Source organism: Lagenorhynchus albirostris, chromosome 8, assembly GCF_949774975.1.
Source record: "Lagenorhynchus albirostris chromosome 8, mLagAlb1.1, whole genome shotgun sequence".
Lineage (NCBI taxonomy): Eukaryota > Metazoa > Chordata > Mammalia > Artiodactyla > Delphinidae > Lagenorhynchus > Lagenorhynchus albirostris.
In genome coordinates this window covers 51,240,926-51,249,092 of record NC_083102.1, presented here as the reverse complement: position 1 = coordinate 51,249,092, position 8,167 = coordinate 51,240,926, and the positions used below count along the sequence as shown (strand labels likewise).

The 8,167-nt window shown below is 48.7% G+C and overlaps 1 long non-coding RNA gene across 1 annotated transcript; it reads right to left on the bottom strand.

The window, feature by feature from the left end:
• Positions 1–242: 242 nt before the first annotated feature.
• On the bottom strand, positions 243–4,620 carry LOC132524225 (uncharacterized). Its single transcript, XR_009541828.1, has 2 exons — positions 4,514–4,620; positions 243–2,479 (listed from the first exon to the last, which is right to left on the bottom strand). It is a non-coding gene; the product is annotated as an uncharacterized LOC132524225 (long non-coding RNA).
• Between the last annotated feature and the right edge of the window lie 3,547 nt (positions 4,621–8,167).

Here is an 8,167-nt window from a genome sequence, read left to right as displayed (position 1 = left end):
GAGGCAGGAAATAGCTCAGCCAAATGGTAGGAAGAGTACAGTAATAATTTCTCATTTGAACATCCCCAGACCCTTTCTGTTGCAGTGTGTCAGGGAAGCTTCTGGGTATGCAGTAAAGCCTCTTAGTTCTTCAGAAAATATGTCCATGAAATCTTTGAGCCTTTGGATAATACATTGTTATAAAGGATTTATATTTTATTTTTTCTTTTGGAAGGAAATATAAACAAAACGAGACAAGTACATTAAAAATTGAAAGTATTTTTTATAGAAAACGGGGGGAAATTACTGTTTTGGGTTTAAATGTGACTCACATGATAAAATAAATCCTCGGACGTGAGTCTGAATTATGTCAAATCTGACCTTCCTGAATGAAGCACTGGCAGGATGAAAGGAGGGAGAGGCTGCGTTCTTTTCCTTTGCTGGAGGGAGAGCGTGTGATTATGGGGCTGCGGATGAAGAACCTCACGCCTTGCTTCCTCCTGACTCAAACATGAGAAAAACCTTGAGGCTTAGCCACATGATAGCCCTCTGATGTTTCTGCCCCACACATGCAGGACATAGGACATGGTGGGGACAAAGTCACAGGATAAAGTCTCGAGGAGCCAGTGTCTCAAGGGCAGCAACCTGAGCAAAGCCAGGGGCCTGTAGCAAGGGGATCTGTAGTCCAGGAGGAGAATCTCTCTCCGGTAGGAGTCACTGGCAGTGAGTCTCCCCAACAGTACCAGGTAGAAGAGGGAAACCACCATTTGTTCATTAGTTCATCCCTTCGTTCATCAGCAAATACTTATTATGACTTCAGTGTTCCAGGTGGGGTATGTAAGTTTAGATAAAGTCTTCAACTTCATTGGCCAAGTTCATATTTTAATGTTTTCCAGAAGAGAGAGGCCATGCAGGTAGGAGCAGAAGCAGTACATCAGTAGAGCATCCCTTTGACCCAGAATCCGGCGTAGGACACTCTGCTTGCAAGGACATGGTCTGCCAGAGCCTGGACTGACCTGGAAACCTCTATTTAAGCCTCATCACGAAGAACTCACACTAGCAATCTGTTTACTTTCGTTTAAGGGACTATCACAGATATTCCTCCTCCTGGTTCTTGTGTAAACTTGGTGTTGGCAAGGCTCCTTTCTCTTCTGGGAGGAAAAAGCAGAGCCAGTGCCCAGAAGCCCAAACCAAACCGTACCTCGGCCCCGCAAGACCCCACCACAAGTCAGGAACGGGCTTCTCAGGACTCTTGATGAGCCACACTCAGGGTCACAGTCAAAAAGAAAATGTGTACACACCCAGGACGCCCGATGGCCAGGGCTCAGTGATTAAGAGGAGAGACCCTCTCCATGGTGGAGCCCATACTCTGAGCCATACTGCCAGGCTTCAATCTCAGTCTGCCACTTATTAGCGTGTAAACTTGGGCAAGTTACGAAAGCAGCCTGTGCCTCAGTTTCCTCATTTGTAAAATGGGCTTAATCACGGCACCCAACTCATACATAGAACAGTCCTGAAGATTAACTGTCAATGTGTGAAAAGTAGAACAGTGCCTGGTGCATAGTAAATATTGCCTTTTGCTTTATCTATATCTGCAATAGGGTGTGAATTCTTTCTCTCTCTTTTTCCCTGGCTCATTTTATGAAGAGAGTGTGATGTGAATAGCAATGCAGTGAACCTTTAGAAATGGCATTCCATAAGCATCAAGTCGTACCTGCCCACAAAGGCCAAACTTCCCTGTACTGCTCAAACCCTCCTTGCATATGGCCCTGCACTCATGTAGCTGAACAGATAGATCCCCCAGGGTCATGGCACATTGTCCAGGGCCTCAACAAGCACCATCCCCAGTCCTTCTGGATCCCACAGTAACTCAGTCTTCAGTTTTGTGGTTCCTTCCTTGGATTATTTCAAATATGTTTGCACCACCTGGGCTTCTAATGAGAAGGAAAGGGCTAACTAGACCCGAGAACTTATTGAAACTTGGTGCCTTGCTCTGTGGACGGATGGCATCTTGACTTCCATCTCCGCACCCCCCTCTGAGTCTTTCCTCTGTACGTCCATGTCCATGGCTGGCTAGCACGCCGTTTCCAGTCTTCCCAGGGTCTCCTCTCAGAGAATCTGAGCATCTTTCATCCCAGGTTGTGGTCAGATACTCCACCACCCTTTCACAGGGTGCATTTCCAGTATAGAAATCATGTGCCTAGGAGATATAAATTGATTAATCTTAGGGAGCTTCCAATTGTGTATATGTTTGAGAAGATGGGAAAGGAGATAAGATAGCCAGTTGTTAAAATGTCGGTAGCTTGAAATCAGCCATGGTGGGAGTATTAACATCACGGAACGTGGCAAACGCAGGGCTCTCCCCACCCCATTTTCTGGCATAAATTATTGAATACAAATAAGAGAGAACGTGGAGCCAGGAGCAAACCAGAGCTGTGCTCTCTCAGCTGTCTTCTTGAAAGGTTATCTCACTTCCATAGAATGCAAGCTTGTCCACTTCCTAAAACAACGCAACAACAGCACCTTTAGATAGGGAGATTTAAATAAAACAAAACAGAATTTTTCTGAGACAAATAGTTATCTTTGTTGTCCTACTAACCAAACTTCCCAGGAAACTCCAGCCAGATAAGGGAGAACAAGAGAGGGGTGGAGTCTCCCAGGACCCACAAAGGAGGAGATATTCATTACAGAACCCAGTGGCAGGTAGCCAAAGGCCGCAGTAATTAAACAGGTCTACCTAGAAACATTTACTGGCACATGTTTGGCGATCATGCCCCCCAGAAGGCCTGGGGCAGCCTGAAGGATCCTTTCCCAAGCCTGAGATCCCTGTTTTTTTTCTTTCTCTGGGCCAAGAAATGTATACACAGCTTTCCTTTCCCCTTTTAGGGTGTCTCCTGGAGAGGACATGCTGGGGGCTGCTTCATTTAGCAGTTAGCTTCTCACTGACCCATATATCGCTGTGCAGGCAGGTGTCAGGGTACAGAATGGTCAAGTGGGTGTCAGATCCAGTGTCGGGAGCCAGGTGAATGGAGTGGAATGTTAGTCCTGACTCAGAGCAGCTGCTTTGGCTCACGTTGTGCCAGCCTGCCTTCCCAAGCGGGAGATGCTGGCCAGGTCTGCCATTGCAGAGTCCCAGACCTGTGGACGTGGCCCTGGAAAGGTTGACCTCAGCTGCACATTAGACTCAGCTGGGGCAGTTTTTAAATTCCTGATGCCTAAGATGCAGTTTGGACCAATTAACTCAGAATCTCTGGAGGTGGCACTCAGCCATTAGGGGTTTTGAACTCTCCACTAGATGGAGAACAACTGCACTGAAGAGTGAGGGCAAATACCCAACACAGAGCCAGCTATGGTTCTCATTCTGGGGTGACACAACCCCCCAGGAGGACACTGGGAAACACAAGAGGGTGTTTTTGGTTATTACAGCAACTGGGGCTGCCTCTGGCATTTAGGAGGGTGTGGGCCAGGGACATTAAAAACCTCCTGCACTTTGTAGAACAGTTCTTCATGATAATAAATGCAAAATTTTAAGGCACATGAGTGTGTGTGTGTGTGTGTGTGTGTGTGTGTGTGTCTGTCTGTCTGTCTGTCTGTATTGAATGTGAGAGACACTGAGTACACAGAGTCCCATCCTTTGTTTGGAGGGAGATTGCCTGGTCAGTTTTGGTTTGAGATACTGGAAATGCAGAAGCAAAATGTGGAGGTTTTCCCTGGAAAATCAATAACCTGCTTGCAGACACCTCTCCACAGTGATTTGTCTCAAGTGAGAACACTGGCTCTGTGTGTGTTCAAAGCACATGGTAAATTTATTTACTATTTTCTCCCAGAATCTTCTTGAATATTAATGCAAATCATGGCTGGGGGCAGGTGCTGAGGGGCTGAGTGGGTGAGTGGGTGCATGAAAGAAGAGGTATTTGTGGAAATGGCATTGGCCAGGATTGACTAGGGGGCAGGGACTTCTTACTTCGGCAGATTCCACATGGTCCACTTGGTGTCCAAAACAAAAACAGATGACACAAACTGGCCATCACCATGATGAACATGAGATATATGTGATCTGATATTATAGGCAGGGAATCAGCTTTGAACTATAAAGGTGTTTTATCCAAATTTCATCGACCACCTGACCTGCCTGCATGGATCTGCTGGTTGTTTCTGTGATATTTCCAGCATGTCTTCTCTTTTTTTTTTCCCCACACACTCTCTCTCTCTAATTTTGGTTTTTCTCAAGCTTCCAAATGGTGCTCAGTGCTCCAAGGAAAGAAGGAAGGAAGGAAGGGGAGGGAGAGAGGAACGGGAGGGGAGGCAGAGGAGGAACATTTGGAAAAAAAGCAGCCTGACACAAAAGGAAAAGAGAAGGAAACATGACCTGAGCTGGTGACCCATGAGATAGGGAGGTAGGGGTAACCGTTTGACCCTTGCTGAACCAAGAGAGGAGTGCGAACAGGAGGAGGGAAGGAAAGTGGTGGAAAAAACAGCAGAAGGAACTCAGGGGGTGGAGGGAGGAGGGGACACGGAGACAACTTAATACAACCGCAGACAGGCAGCCCGCCCATGGCCTCCGGCGTCCTCAGCGCAGGGTGGCGGCGTGGATCTGCTGGTGGCCAGGCGTTGGCATTTCTGGCGTCGGGCCGAGCGCAGGGCACAGTCTCTACGCTGCTGCCCTCGCCCTAAACACTGAGGCTCCACAGGGGTGGGCAACAGGCGTCTGTGGTGAGGCAGCCGGGGCGGCGGGGCGGTGGGCTGGTGTGCTGGTGCCCCAGCGCAGGCGGGCAAGCGCGGGCCAGCCTGCCTCCTTCCGGGGCGCCCCACCCCCTTGAAGGTGCAGAACGGACACAGACCAGCCTACCGACCGTGCCGCCAACCCTTCGCTGCCCCTCCCCTCCTCCCCCAATCCCGCCCCTCGGAGGCCAGAAAAAAAGAAGAAAACAAAATCTCTGTGCAGAGCCCGCGGTGGGAAAACAGGGGGCAGGGATGCTGGCTCTTCCGGGAGCCCGCTGCCCACGCTGTAATTTACAACCCAAGTCCATGACTTAAAAACCAGCTCTGCCAGGGCGGTGCCCGGAAGGCAGGCAGCTAGGGCAGGCTGAGGCGCCGAGGCGGTGGTCCACGCTGGAGCTGTCAGGCCGCGGGAGGCCGGGCCCAGCGGCTCTAGGAAGGCCCGGCAGGTGGGAGACTGGCCACGTCGGGCGGAAGCCACTTCGACAAAAGGGGAAGGCGATGAGGCGCGCCTTGGGCAGGGCCCCACGAGCCGGAGTTGGTGCCCCCCTTTCGGGCACCCAAAAGATTTTCTCAGGGGCGGGGTGGGGTTGTGGGCCTCAAGGCCGCGCGTGCCCTCCCCTCCCCTCCCCCTCACTTACCTGTGGAGGGGGTGGAGGGGAGGAGAGCGGATAGGAGGAGGGAAGGGCCCAACTGGCTCTCCTGCTGGCTCCGGGCCTGAGCAGACCCTCAGAAGAGGGCGCACCGTGACGGGCGGAGGGAGCGACCCCTGGGGACAGGCATGGGATGGCAGGCAAGGCCGACAGCTACTCTGGGGGAGCCACCCCCTGTCCAGCATCTCTTCTTACTGTACAACCTAACCTTGCCCATCACGGCAGAGGTACCTCATCATTGCCTGCTGCAGGTTTTCACCGCAGCTGGCATCCTGGAGGAGGAGAGTGCAGCAAAAAGTCTGGAGCATTGATCTGGAAGGTCCTCTCTGGGCATGTCTCCAAGCTCTGCCTCACGGACTGGGATTATTGCGTCCTAGGGTTTCAGAGTTCTGTGCGGCAGAAGAACCTGCTGAAATCCCCATCAGCTGATTTTTCAAGAGTGTTTATGAGCCGTTCTGCCCTGAGCTCACAGAATGCAAAGGTCGCCAGGTGTGGGAGTCTGGTAACACGGAAGCAAAGGACCAGACTAAGGGTCTCAGTCCTGGCTACGTTAGAATCAGCTGAGGGAGCTTTAAGAAAACACCAGCGCTGGCATCCCACCCTAGACCATTTGAATCACAATCTCTGCCAGGGGTTCAAGTATTTATAAACTCTCCAGGTATGGTGTACTCTATGTACACCATATGTATGTACTCTAGGATGTTCCTTAGGAACCAGTGAGATACTGGTCAACTCTATGAGCCCTTTGTCTTCCACGGTAGATACCTTAGATGTTTGCAAGTTGATTAAAATCAGGTAGCATCATTATGTGGGGACTGGCCAGAGACCAGCTGTCCACTTTGATCCTTTGAGTGAAAGAAAAAACATTCTTTCTACTATGAGAACGACATTGCACTAGTTTATAGGGGACAGTCTGAACTCACCCAAGCAAATAGAACTATAGTTAAATTGCAAGCGGTTTTTTTTAGGGAAAACATGGAACATTTAGATTATTGAAGAGTGAAAAATATCTAAGTCAGACATAACATCTGTATCTCAGACTCCTCTAGTTTTTCTGTATCATCCCTACATTCATCTCATCTAGAACAAAATGCTCTTTTCAGAAGGAATCAGGTCTGTATAATCCTCTCATGTGGGTAGTATCATGCTTCCTTTTGGTTGTCTGAAAAAAGATTTCTCTGGGGCATCAAAACATCACTTGGTTCCAGATGGTTGAACCAAGGTTCCAGAAAGTTGAAGGTTCCAAAAAACAATTTTTGGCCATTTGGCACCCATTCATATTATTCATGATTTTATGGACTTTCAGCTTTCTTGTTTCTAAACTGAAGATTTCTATTTCTTTAGTGGCAAAAGAGCTGAAGCATACAGCTGTGCTGTCCACAAGGGCCCCCGGCGGAGGGCACAAATGGGATTTGAAATCCAGACCCCTCTGAAATGGCCAAGTTGGACCTTGTGGGGTGGGGTGAATGTTTGTCTGTATTCTCATTCACCCACAGGAGCTATATGGGTAAACAGAGTTTCTGCTATAGCCTGTCCTCACATATAGCCAAAATGGAAAATTGCTCTTTAAAAATGATCAAATCACAAAGCAAAGAATGTTTAAACATTTACCTTGGTGAAATAACTTTCTAGGCCCAAGATGGAGCCAGTCCTGCCCCAGGGATACCACATCAGCCAACTGAAACTTAGATAACTTTCATGTCCCTGTAAACGCTCCACTTGACCAGAAATATAATACAGTATATTATACTGTGCTATAGTATATCCAGTCAGCCAGTCTCCAAAATGCCAAGCCAACTCTGGGCTCTATATTATTTCCTTGTCCCTTCTTATCCCAAACAAGGTTGTCTGTGTGACTCTAGCCAATCAGATATTTTCTATTTTCTTCGTCCTTATTCTTTTTTTTTTTTTTTGCGGTACGCGGGCCTCTCATTGTTGTGGCCTCTCCCGTTGCAGAGCACAGGCTCCGGATGCACAGACTCAGCGGCCATGGCTCACGGGCCCAGCTGCTCCGCGGCATGTGGGATCTTCCCAGACTGGAGCACGAACCCGTGTCCTCTGCATCGGCAGGCAGACTCTCAACCACTGCGCCACCAGGGAAGCCCTCGTCCTTATTCTTTATTCTTTACGCTATAAAAGCTTTCTGCCTTCTGCTCCATTTTGCAGTTCTCTGAATAGGCTGCCTATTTCATGAAGTGTTACGTAGAGTTTGTATCACCTAAATTGCCTTCTTTGATAACTTTTTAACAACCTATTTAAAGAGTACCCAGTCTTTAAGGAAATCTCTCCAAATCTCTCTTTGCCTATGTTAGAAATACAGCACAGGAAATCATGTCAACATGCTTAATTTTCCACTGAAACAACATTTCCTAGTTGATGTTTTCAGGTTAAAAACTATCATCTTGGGCTTCCCTGGTGGCGCAGTGGTTGAGAGTCCGCCTGCCGATGCAGGGGACACGGGTTCGTGCCCCGGTCCGGGAAGATCCCACATGCCGCGGAGCGGCTGGGCCCGTGAGCCATGGCCGCTGAGCCTGCGCGTCTGGAGCCTGTGCTCGGCAATGGGAGAGGCCACAGCAGTGAGAGGCCCGCGTACCGCAAAAAACAAAACAAAACAAAACAAAACTCTCATCTTAATGCCCATGTATACTTGAGTGAATTTCACTTTTATCTCAGCCGTCTACTTTGTGAAGAACTGTGATCTATAATGATTAGTGACAAGTTATACCTAAGAAACTATATAGTCTCCAAAGCAAGGCAGTATTTAGAAAATGATTCAGTACTATAATGATTAAAAAAGTGGCTTGCTTATTTCTAAA